General features: G+C 37.5%; 1 protein-coding gene across 2 annotated transcripts in view; it reads right to left on the bottom strand.

Moving 5' to 3' along the window:
• sano (serrano) overlaps positions 1-13,782 on the bottom strand; it is an 821,182-nt gene that overhangs the window by 246,837 nt on the left and 560,563 nt on the right. The gene's annotated exons all lie outside the window — the stretch shown is intronic.

Below are 13,782 nucleotides of genomic sequence, written 5' to 3'. Positions count from 1 at the left end.
TTGAGTAGCTTGCGGTGGAGCAAGAGCCTTTCTTGCTCGCTTGAAAATACTTCAGAAACCTAGAACCCTCCACATTTTGTAGGACACCTAGACATAACATCAAAAGATGAAAAGCAAATCCACTAGGTGACGCACGGGTCAAGGTAATTAGAATATGTTACCTCAATGACAGTTTGACACGCTAAGGTTCGCATGGATTCAGATATTGATCCGACCACTGAGCAACAAATATATCGTAAGCGTAAGCGTATGTGAAAATGTGCTAAGTCACTTTTTACGAATTTTACAAGAGACGAAAAAAAAATGTATAATTTTTGAAATAGTCTTTTTTCAAAACTGTGAACAGCAGCTATTTTATGACTTAGCACAGTTTCCGCACTCAAAAGAAATTTGTCTCCTGTATTAGCACTTTTTACTCAATATGTTTCACCATCACTCCTCCCCTTTAGTGATTGAAATATAACACTAATACAGTTTTCTACATTAAGACGCTTATTGAGCTCAATCTTCCCTACAAAATTCGAATCTATAATTATTTCATTAGTGACTAATCGAATGCCAATAAAGTCAAAAGCACAATGCAACTCTGTTTAGAGTGTTCAGTTTCTTAGTTTTTGGTGTGTTCAGTGCTTAAAAATGTCATTTGTCAAAGTAAATGTCATTGTCTGTCATATAACATTGTCATTTTATTCGCTTGACATTTCATCCCTCATACTAATCGAGCAGTTGCTTCTGTGTGAAAGCAAAAAATTTACCATTTCCCTAGAAGGTGAAATGAGATCATTAAGTTTCTGTGTGAAAACAGTATAAAACTACATATTTCACAAAAAATACTATTTATTTGTCAAACTATTTCTAACGGTTCTGATCTGGACTGTTTTGCTGGATGGTGCGCAGACAATAATTTATTTTTAAATTGAAACAAATGCTGTGTTGTGTCTTATTCCATAAAGACAACTGCCACATACTTTATCTACAAACTAAACGCTAAATTTCTTAATCGTTGTCCACAGAGTAAAGACTTGGGTGTAATTTTTACTCCAAACTCTCTCTTTAAACGGTGGCGCAAGGATCGAGACATTCAAAAAAATCGTATTTGTGGTCCCATTTGGCTCATATTTGGAACAAATATTACATACAGTCCGGTATAAGTGACATCAAAATAGTTTGGAGTGCGAGGATGGACAAGCATACGTGGCGCAGAGTCGAGTAAAGTCTTTGGAAGGATTATGTATTGAGGACTTAGATTGGAACAAATTGTCAGGAAAGAGTCCTTGTCATAATGAGTAACTAAATGAACTAAAAACTTGAAAATAAAATAAGTAAACAAAAAAATTTAATTTGAACGGTTTTATTGAAAACAATACTTGCATTACGTATTATAATACTAAAAGCTAGAGAATAATTAGGTAGGTCCTAGGTACCAGTCATCACACTCCCCATCAATCCAGGGCGTTGATCAGACAATTAAATAAAAGCATTGTGCGCGTTAAATTTCTAAAAATGTAGCATAACCTGATTAAGGTTCAGTTGGTCTTACTTACTTTTATTTAAGTGTCTGATCAACGCCCTAGATTGATGAGGAGTGTGATGACTAGTACCTAGGACCTGCCTAATTATTTTCTAGCTTTTATTATTGTTATTACTTAGTGTAAGTATTGTTTTCAATAAAACCGTTTAACTTAAACAATTTTTTTTAATTATTTTATTTTCAAGTTTTTAGTTTTTAGTTCATTTAGTTACTCATTATGACAAGGACTCTTTCCTGACAATTTGTTCCAATCTAAGTCATCAATACATAATCCTTCCTCGAACTCGATAGTATTTTGATGTGACTTCTACCGGACTGTATGTAATATTTGTTGCAGATGAGAACACAAATACGATTTTTTGAAATATTTCGATCCATGCGCCACCTATCGGAGTTTTTTCCTTATTATTGCATTGTCATCGGATTCTGAACTATATTCCAAGTTTCAAGCTTGTGGCTTATCGGGAAGTTACTTAAATTTCAATTACAAAATTATGTTTGCTGCACAGAGTCAAACTATATAAAACCGTTTAAAAATTACTTAAAATTTGAGTCAAACTTGAATCAGAAGGTCCCACCCGATACGAGCAAATACCCCCCTGTAGTCACTTAGTAAATTTTTTTGTTTTTGCTTTGCATAGAAATAAAAATACAACTTAAGACCAAAATTGCCTAGCGTTTTATTATGGTTATTTTATTGGTTAAAATTGAGGAACTTAGAAACTGCCTTAAACACAGAAACGCACGTTGAGCAATAAACGTAATCAAAATTTAAATAAATTTGAAAAGTTAAAAAAAGACTTGATAAATCAGTGAATATTATAAAATTACCAACAATCAACTCTGCTAATGCTGCTAAACTCCAAATTTGATCACAAAGTCGAGTTTATGGCGCAATATGAAAGCTATATAACACATAAATGGATGTTCACAGTCTCTTTGCAGTGAATTTAAACCGATTTAACATAAAAAATTTACTGTTAGTACCCTAAATAAGTTATTTTGAATAAAAGATAACAAAGTGCCTGTGTCATGCACATTGTTTTTAAACTGTGTGAATTTATAGTTTTTATAGTACACACCCAACTTTCACTTATGAATTTGCTAAAAATTGACTTCTTACGGTGAATGTCACACGCGGTCATATGTGTATGGTTATGTGACATAGAACTCAGCAACTCATTAACTGAAAAGCAACAAAAATATATTTAAAATTTTGTTTGCTCATGAGTTTTAATTAAAAATAAGCACGCATCTAAGTTTCCGCAAACATTTCCAATTTTCACTTGCTTGAAACTGCCATACGCAGAACTTTCAATAGATATTATTCACACACAACCTACTATTCTTTCAAACTTTGGTCAAGGTATTCTTTTAAGTATTCGCATTCCAAAAATACTGCACGCAATGTAAGAAGGCACGAATATTTGGAGTTGAATCGAGATATCACGAAAGGTTAAAGGATGGTTAGATACTTAATAAAAGATGCACGCGATTAGATATTCATATACTTATGAACATATTGTAACGAACTTTTATTTGCAAATCCTCTTATTTGCCCTTTTGCTAGGATCGTATCGCTAAACTGTTAAATAAATAACTCCAATATTGAATAACGGAAAAATGGCCTTTATTAAAATACTTCACAATAACACTCAAACTGTGCAACGAATAGCTTAATAACCAAACTCATATCTTAAAGGAAACTGACTTTCAAAATAATAGTGCTATTGCTCGCTAGATATCGTCTTACTCGTAACTGCTTGACAATTCAAATCAAACTGAATTACTTCTTACTCGCCTGCATCGCTTTTATAGTTTACGCTGCATACTTCTAGGCTCTTCGATTTCCAGAAGTTACTAGTTGTTTCGGCTACAAAATCGCCAGCCACAACTACGTGCACAAATTATTGCTCTCTCTTGTGACAACTCAGATAAGGTATATGCATGTGTTTGTAGTTTACAGTCTCCCGCACACACATAAGCGTATAAGTGAATTCATCGATGTGTGACATCTCATCTCTCGCTGCCTTGTATGTAAATGTTGCTCGTCGGAATGTGTACATATGTGTAGACGCAATTATTGATTCGTTTATGTAGATACATAATGATTGAATTATTGATGTGCATTCACGTCACTGCTTAGATCGGCTTAGAGCTGGCAGCACTCCTTAGTTTTGCTAATATTCGTAACACTGCCCTCCACCTAAGTCTGATCGTCCCGATCAGACAAATCTCTCGATCTAAACGCTGCTAGCATCGCCAAATGTACCACTCTTCTACTCCGTGGTATCTCAATGCTTTGTATGCGGTAGATGGTATCACTGAGCTTCTTCACAATCTTGTACGGGCCTTCCCAACTGCACCGAAATTTGGATGGAACAACTTTCCGCCGGTGAGGGTTGTATAACAGTACCAAATCTCCCGCCAAGAAACTTTTCGAATTATTGTTCTCATGGTACCTGTGTTTCATCGTACCACTCAATACCCTGGTTCGTTCCTTTACACTCTGTTGTTTGGCCGATGAACTACTTCGTAGAGCTTGCGCTGGACGGATTTGCTTTGCATAATCAGTATCGTTCCCACGTTTCCCCACAGTAGTGCGCTCTGGATTGAAACTACCCTCGCATTCCTTCTCGAAAATTCGTTGCTTCATTTTCCTGCGTCTTTTAGGTTTTGTCAATGCCAGTGTTTCTCTCGCAGGTACTTTTGATTTTGATTTATTTGGCCCATTCGATCTATCAACCTTTGCCTTCGACTTTCGTGGCCTTCGTCGAGTCTTCTCCACCAGTACCCGATTACTGCTGAACCCTTTTTCCAAACTAAAGTTAAGTGGCACATCTTGGTTCTCATAACGCATCACCCTTCTCTGCATATCGATCTTGATGTCATGGTCAACCAAGAAATCTACTCCCAATATAACTTCATCAACAATCTCCGCCACAACAAATTTGTGTAGGACCATGACCTTCCCAATCAATACTTCACATATCACTTCTCCCTGAACTTGGTTATACTCGCCAGTGACCGTACGCAACTTTGCTCCAGGTAACGGTTTTACTCTCCTGTTGACCAAGTCAGATCGGATCAAGGAATGAGATGCGCCCGTATCTACAGTCAGTATTCGTTCTTTGCCATCCACATTCCCTCTGACGGTAAGACTGCTTGATTTCCTTCCAATTTGCGACACAGATATCACAGGGCATTCAATAGCTGGATCTAGCTCTCTACCTCTTACTCGCTCTTGCTCATCTCCTCCAGCTTTGCGTTTACGGCCACCCACATTGTTGGAACTATTAAGACCAAGATCGCAATGACGTGCTATGTGACCGGACTTCCCGCATTTGAAGCATTTGATAACTTTTTCACTTCGCTTTTGCGATCCTTTCAGTGCCTCCAATATTGCGTCTACCCACTCTGGCCTTTCTACTTCCACACGGCGTGCTTTGAAAACTGGCTTACACAGAAGCGACGCTGTTTCTTGAATCAGAGCTTGTGACACCGTTTCTGCGAATGTTGGCTTTGGGTTTGCGTATGTAGCTCGCTTTGTTTCGACGTCTCGTATGCCATTTATAAAACTCTGGATTTTTACCCTCTCGGTGTATTCCACGGGTGCGTCTGCATTTGCGAGATGAGCCAACCTTTCAACATCTGAAGCAAACTCCTGCAATGTCTCATTTGCTTTTTGGTAGCGGTTTTGCAACTCAATTTGGAATATCTGTTTCCTATGCTCGCTTCCATAACGTCGTTCTACAGCAGCCATCAATGCTTCATAATTGTTCCGCTCTCCTTCGGGAATCGTCTGTAGAATTTCCGCTGCTGGCCCCTTCAATGCCACGAATAGTGCAGCAACTTTATCTTCCACATTCCAGTTGTTCACTGCTGCGGTCTTCTCAAACTGTAGCTTAAAGACCTGGAAAGGAACAGAACCGTCAAAGGATGGTGTTTTTACCTTTGTATTGCTTGCTGAAACAGCTGGGCGGTTTAATTGCAACTCTTGTATACGACCTCTCAAAGCATCCACCTCGGCTTCGATTTTTTCCTCAAACTGCGTTATTTTCTCGTCCATACGTGCTTCGAGTTTTGATGATATACGCGCCTCTTGTGCTTCGAGTTGTACTGTTATGCGTGCCTCTTGTGTTTTCAGTTGTGTCTCCATTTTTGATGTAATCTGTGTCGACATTTCTGCCATACGCGTTTCTTGTGCTTCAATCTTCGATGTAATCTGTGTCGACATTTCTGACATACGCGTTTCTTGTGCTTCAATCTTCGATGTAATCTGTGTCGACATTTCTGACATACGCGTTTCTTGTGCTTCAATCTTGGATGTTATGCGTGTCTCCTGCGATTCTAGTTGTGATGCCATATATGTCTTCTGTTCTTCCATCTTGGATGTTATACGGTTCTCCTGCGATTCCATATATGTCTGCTGTTCTGCCAGTTGAGATGACACTGTCGATGTTTGAGCAGATATTGCAGCTAAAATCATGTTCAAGTCTGTACTGGTAACCGTCTGCGATGTTTCGTTCTTCTCTTCAATTTTTGTTGTCTCCTCGCCATCAAGATGAAAGACATGCTCTTCCACATCAATTCCTTCTGCTTCCATTGCTTCTCGTAGCCGTGCCTGAAGTTCGAGTTTAACGCCGCTTGTATTCAATCCACGGCTCTCCAACTCCTTCTTCAGTTGCGGGATCTTCAATTCACTTAACTTTGCCATGTCCTTGTTGTCCTCTAGAATTTATTCAACAATTCCTCTTCTGACACCAATTGTAACGAATTTTTATTTGCAAATCCTCTTATTTGCCCTTTTGCTAGGATCGTATCGCTAAACTGTTGAATAAATAACTCCAATATTGAATAACGGAAAAATGGCCTTTATTAAAATACTTCACAATAACACTCAAACTGTGCAACGAATAGCTTAATAACCAAACTCATATCTTAAAGGAAACTGACTTTCAAAATAATAGTGCTATTGCTCGCTAGATATCGTCTTACTCGTAACTGCTTGACAATTCAAATCAAACTGAATTACTTCTTACTCGCCTGCATCGCTTTTATAGTTTACGCTGCATACTTCTAGGCTCTTCGATTTCCAGAAGTTACTAGTTGTTTCGGCTACAAAATCGCCAGCCACAACTACGTGCACAAATTATTGCTCTCTCTTGTGACAACTCAGATAAGGTATATGCATGTGTTTGTAGTTTACAGTCTCCCGCACACACATAAGCGTATAAGTAAATTCATCGATGTGTGACATCTCATCTCTCGCTGCCTTGTATGTAAATGTTGCTCGTCGGAATGTGTACATATGTGTAGACGCAATTATTAATTCGTTTATGTAGATACATAATGATTGAATTATTGATGTGCATTCACGTCACTGCTTAGATCGGCTTAGAGCTGGCAGCACTCCTTAGTTTTGCTAATATTCGTAACAATATGTATTTAAGAATATAAAGTGATACACGTAATCACAGTTATAATTAAATGATGGTGATCTCCCCTAATCCCTTTGTATATTTATAAAGTTCCCCAATCGAAAAGGCGGGAGCTTAGTGAGGCGTCAGGGTATGTTAACAAGCCAAATTTTGTTGAAGAAAAAGTGAAAAGAACAGAAGTTGCTCACACTTCTACGGCAAATAGTTTTGTTGATGGATTTTCGTTGCCCTACAACCAGTGTTGCCATTTTATCTTTATTCAAGCTTTAGCTTGGAAAGTTGCGATTTAGCTTTGAGCTTTTTCTCAGTTTTTGTTTTTTAGAAATTTGATAGCTCTTTTATCTTTTTTCAAAATTTTAGAAAGTCTAGATAAACAGTTTCATGTAGATAAAATTTTAGGTACATTGAATGAATTTGGGCTAGATTTAAAAAATTTGAAGGACTAAGGAACAGATAATTTAGCATTATGGTAGTGGAAATCGAGGTGTAGTAACTATATCAAGGCAACATCAACCTCATACAAAGTAAAACTTACGTAACTTACGTATATACATCTGCGTTTGCGGGTAAAAAAAAACGCTTATCCTCACTTAGATAATGTTTAGGAGACCCAGCTAGAAGCAGTGGTTAAATAAATAGCTACAAAATGGGTTGTACCGAAAAGCGGAGACACACACCTCTGTTGGCCATAGTGTATAACCTATAGCTGAATCGGTTGCGGTGAATAGTGGACACACACCATTTTAAGAGGTAATACATAGACACATATTTCAGTTGCATCTGAGTATAATGCGTATTGAAATTTGGGAGTACTATTCAATTCAGAAGAGTAGATTAAGTTTAACGCTTAGCAGTGCATATAAATATTAAGCGTATATGTATATACGCGTATATGTATATAACCCATAAGGTAGAATATAACAACTTTATTATAAGGCTTATGGACCAATAAAACTAGGGCTTACTTACATAAAGCCTTATTAAGGAAACTACTTGCTGTTTTATGCTTATATATAGTCTTATATATAGGCTTATATATAGCCCACCCAAAATCAGGCTTATATAAGCTGTTATAATAACGAGGTTGAATAAGGATTGGTGTACAATAGTATAACCTTATTATAAGTTTTATTGCACATATAAAATTGCTTGGCCTTATAATAAGACACGATCTGACTTCAAATTCCCTTATGGATATTCGAAGCTTTATTTAACTCATCGGCAGTGGTTTGGCCAGCCCAGAAATATCAACAAAATATTCCCTCCAAAAATTCATTTGCCAGATATCGTTTGGAGTCTGTGTAAAACACATGCCAAAAACTTGAAAAAGATTTTCTCAGACATTGTGGAATGTAGAGCTTACATCTTTCCTGAGTTCTTTAATAGGACAAAAAGTAGATTTACGGCAAACATATTACGAAAACTTATAGACTGTAGTGGAGTAAAATTTATCATGTGTCCCTTTTAATATAAAACACAGATAGCATCTGATAACTATTGTTTTATGTTTTATGAAATTTTAGTAAAAAATAATTTAATTGAAAAAAAATTTTATGAAAAGACTTAATAAAATGCATAGAAAGTTGCCCTGAACTTTTAGCTTTTTTTCTTAGCCTTAAAAATTTTTATTTAGCCTTTTTTAGCATTTTATTTTCGTCAATCTAGCTTTTTTTCTGACCTACAACCCCTTGCTCTTTGGCCGATTGTCGATGAAAGAACAAGCAGTAAAGCAATCGAAAAGCAATACCAAACTTCAATTCAAACTTCATTTGAAAAGAGTTTGATTAAACTTTCAATGAAAATAAATAATAGTTGATAATAAAGTTGTTTTAAAATCTTACTGCCATAACTAATGTGTGCCCAAAACTGCAGCGTGAAGAAATTTTAAACATACAAATTTTCATAACTGACGGTAACTCAAAGTGCCAGTGCTGGCAAAAAAAAAACAATTATTCGCACGAATAAGCTAAAAAAAAACAAAATGCCAAACAGAAAGCAAGTTTTCATTACTTTTGTCATGTTTTTTTTTTGTCTAATTATAAAGTTGAAATTATAAGTAATTTTTTTAATTAACTCATTTTAATAAATTAATACGAGCCGGACCTGCGCGCATCTTGCGCAACAAATATAAAAGTCTCATATCAAATATCAACTGAAATCAGATGTTCTAACACAAATCACACACACAATATTGCGCATTGCGCATGTAAACAAAAGATCAGCTGTTTTTTATGGGCAATTTTTACGTAATTTTCTCTTGTTTTTTCTCTCTTTCTTTCATTCGCAGAAGCAGTCAAGTGTGACGTAGTTGAACGAAGCAATTTTGAATCGTTAATGCACAATCTCATGTGTGTGATTTGTGATAAACTAACATGCGCTTGCGCTGCCATCTGGGGAATGTTAGCAACTGCCGGTAATGCAATGTTAGTTCTAATCAAATATTCACAATAGTGCCATAGTACATATAGATTTCTTATCGTTTCTTTTTAACAAATTATTTTAATGAAATATAGCTAAACGAAAGCACTAGGACCCAAAGCTCGCTAATAGCACGAATCCCCATCTTTACAACCAAAACTTTATTTATAGATTTGGATTCCAAATAAGAGCGAAAAAGGGACCTGTACATAAAAATAGCAATTAGAAATAATATGTAAGGTTTTTTTCTATTAAAAATGTTGATCAAATGAACGGTCGGCAGTAAAAATCGTATTTATACTAAAGCCAGGTTACTCAGTATTGCTCAAAGCAGTATTTTAGTCACAAATTGAGGCCACATTTGAGGTAAGCTTTTTTGTACTAGTTTTTCATTATATATGTAGATACGGTAATATCTTCGCACGTGTAAGTAGTTTCCAACGTCTGCGAGAGGTTCTTCCCAATTCAGACTGAACTGGTGGTATTGCTCAACATCATTTTGCACAGCCATATAAGTTTTGCGGGGAAACCCATGATTTGGCGCGTAGTGAAATTTAGTCGATGGTCCATTTACTAGGTGTAAGGCCGCAATGATAAGGCCTAATCAAGTGATTCAGCGTGGGCTTCAATCTTTCCAACTATACGCTTTACAGGTCCGACCCTATATGCGATACTAAGAGGAGGGCTCTCGCGATAATTGGCGCAGTTTTCGGAATATCCTTCTTGTGAATTGGACAGAGAACACTTAGATTCCAATCGTCATTAACACTTCGGCATTATTTTAAGGATCATTTGAAAACTATCTTGACATTATTTTCGGTGTTATTTCGAGACATTTTCGAACTAATTTGCAACAATTACACGATCACTGTTTCAAAACCAGGATCACTTCTGTACTGTTTTCGTAATCATTTCAATATTAGGTTAGGTTAGATTAGGTTCAAGTGGCTGACGTCCGCATCGTAGCGGCACACCTAGGCCTTTATAGACCCACTGTGAAACCACACGGATTTGTTCCTACTCTTCTAATCAAACCACCTCGTTGAGTTTGTGAAGCTAACTAAAGGCTGTGTATTGACCTCAGCTATAACAGTGAGATCTACGAGAAACATCATGCCCATGAAACGTTGCCTTCTACTACCGACCGCTGGACATTCGCAAAGTAGATGCCTAACAATATTATTTCAGAACCAATTTGGATCAACTTCAAGATAACTTAGATATCACTTCGGGACAACTTCAGGATCATATCGGGACTATTTTGAAACCAATTTGGACTGCTATAGGATAATATCGGGATCAATTCCGGATTATTTTCGGGGTCATTGGGGACTACTTCAGGATCAATTTGAAACAATTTCAGGATCACTTCGGGATTATTTTAGATATGGCTTCGAGACAACTTCTTGATCATTTCGAGACCATTTCGGCACAGTCAAAGGATCACTTCTAGATTATTCTCGGCATAATTTTGAAACTGTTACAGGATCACTTCGGTATTATCTTAGATATAATTTCGGGACTACTTCTGGATTATTTCGAGACTATTTCAAAACCATATTAGAATTGTTACAGGATAAATTCGGGATTTGCGGAATCATTTCGAGACTTTTTCGGGTAAATTTAGAACAATTGAATGCTAAACTTGCTTTAATGGCAAAAACTTTTAAGTCCGGTTTTAACTTAGTTTTTTCTTTCATCGCACTTTTAAAGACAAGTCTATAAGTTATATTCACCCTTACCCTTTTAACTGCAAAATCTTTTAAATTTGTACGTACATATATAGTGTTAAAAAAACATTCTCGCATTTTTGATAAACCTCAAGTTTTCGATTACGTTGGGTTGAACTGATCGGACCGTGAAGTTAGCTGAATGACTCCATAGTGGTACCAAAAGGTTGCTCAACGAAGAAGTCATAAAACCCTATCGAAAACTAGTACCTTTTCTTTTGCAATACTGGCACAGATCTAGGACATATCCTACGTCCTCTCTCCAGCTCGAACATATCTTTTTGGTCACGGCCACTGCTTCCACCTTAAAAACACTACAGTGATCAGGCAACTTACATCATCTGTTTATTTCCGTAACAGGCCATTGTACCGCAGACCCTACCCCTTCCATTAGTTTGGAATATTCGCTTCTTCTGCCAATTTAGCGTCCTGGCGCCACCTTCTACCTCTATTGTAGCTCTGAGAGCCCCATGGAAGCGCAGCTAGGAAACGAAGTAGTCTGTTCGTCTGGTATTTGATGACGCTGTACAACTATGGCTGTATGGCCTGCGCTCAAGCTGCCCCAAGAAGTTGAGTCTTATTGCAGCTAAACGTTAACAGCTCGTTGCTGTTGTTGTAGCGAAAAAGAAACTCCCCCAAGGTTTTGAGGAGTGTTATCGATGGTGACGTTGCTTTGCCAGATATAAATCCGGTACGCTCCGGTAACAAGCACAAGGTACAAGTCGGACAATCTCGAGAACGATTTAATAGGACCACATTGAAACTTCTAGGCCATCCCTTTCCCACCCCCTATTTCCACGAGGAGCTTCGGCAGCTTAAGAAACAGGGTTCGCCACGGGTTAGGTGGAGTTGACATTGCTATAAATTGCGCTGGGGACCCTACACAACCCCTTTAATCATTTAGATATTTTAGTCGCCACTTACAGAGGTATGCCTACCGCGGGTATCTTCTAAGCCCTCTAACCCGCTTGGGTTAGGTGGATTGTGCAGATTGGCATTTAGTGCAGCATTCACGGTTGTTTTCAGAGCTTCCGTTGATAGCCTCAATACGCTCTCAAATTCTTCGCTGAGTCATCGCTCCTAGCTTAAGCCTAGTCCGATTCGGGCTCTATACCTCTTTGTAAAGAATACCAGGTCGGTATTCTCCGTGTTAGCAGTCAATCCGAAGCCAAATACCCAGGTTTGTATAACCCGAAGCGCCCGATCCATCAGGGAGTTACTTGTTGGTAGACATTTTCTACTTCTTCTGCAACGCCATCTGCGTACGCCGTAAGTTCAAGAGTACCTCATTCAAGAGAGCCTGAGCAATTCATTGATAACCCCCTTCTCCAGTATAGAAGAAGAGAATATATAAAAGATGCCTAACCATTAAAAGGGTATGACATGACTTTATGAAAAAGTTTTTGTATGGGTATTAATTTCCGCTCCCTGGCTTTTTATCACAGTTATGCATTGCATTAGCAAATATTTCCAAGGGTCTATTTGCGCTACCACTTAAGATGTAAATATGTTTGTATATTGCTGCCTTTTTAAGCTTTCACACATCTCTCTTTTGTGTCATTATTTATTATTTAAATGTGATGGTAAAATTAGATAATGTTTATATGTATAATGAAGTAAATTAGGTAAGTTTACTGAATTGTTTGCATTTCGCGAAAGCCAATTTTGGGGCACACGAAACACGCAAGTTTATATGATTTAATGCCATGCAAATTAGAATCAAAATTAAGCTCATATGAAAAACGAATTTACTAATGTGCACATGGGAATTTGCTTCACTATTAAAAAAAACTTAATCCCAGTTTTAAAATCTTAGTGAATTTGTGGTAAATGCACTCATTTGTTTTTGCAAATCCGTGATTATTTTTAAAGATGTACAAAGTTTTGTATTACAAACTCTATTTTATATCGCCATGAATGTGTGTTTTGTTGTCTTTTCATTCATTTACTTAAGGTACCGAAAGAAAGTTAGGTTAGGTTGAACTGGCCGCTCAATAAAGACTGAATGTGTCCATAGTGCTACCAGAATTTGTTTGATAACCAAACTGAGGAACTCCAATAAGGTACTAGGACTTATGTTGTCGAATACCTCCGCCCTCTTGGCTAATACTAGAAGTTTTCTAGGACCTAGCTTAATTGCTGCTTTGAGATCTGTCAACTTTGCCTCCCTTAATAACTGGATCTGGCGAGCATAGGACACGAACATAGAACGTGCTACACCACTTCCGAGACCTAACTTATAAGCATATAACGCCAGAAAGCAGTTTCCTGTTAGTAAGCCCATCGCCTTAAGTCTTCTCTCTACAGAGATATGAGCCGATTTGTGAGTTCAATATCCTAGGTTTGACACATAATCTTAGAAATTTTGCAGACCCGCGCTTTTGTGCACACCTTTCCTGCTTGCTGGATCATATGCTGCTCCTGTCTTCCTTTAATTTCTCCAAAACAGATTGGGACGTCTTTCGTGGTTTCAGCAAGTGTTGTGCCCTCCTTTGCCAAACCATCGGCCTTTTCATTACCTTCTATCCCTTTTTGACCGGGAACCTAGAATAGATATAAGGCCGGCCGAAGCGAAGTATTTCCAATGCTTCTTTGCAAACCAAAACACTTCTTGATGAAGTACTGTGTGAAATTATTGCGTTAATCGCCGCTCAGAATCATA

The sequence above is a fragment of the Eurosta solidaginis genome, chromosome 3, assembly GCF_040869045.1.
Source record: "Eurosta solidaginis isolate ZX-2024a chromosome 3, ASM4086904v1, whole genome shotgun sequence".
Taxonomy (NCBI): domain Eukaryota; kingdom Metazoa; phylum Arthropoda; class Insecta; order Diptera; family Tephritidae; genus Eurosta; species Eurosta solidaginis.
This window is presented reverse-complemented; position numbering and strand designations above follow the sequence as displayed.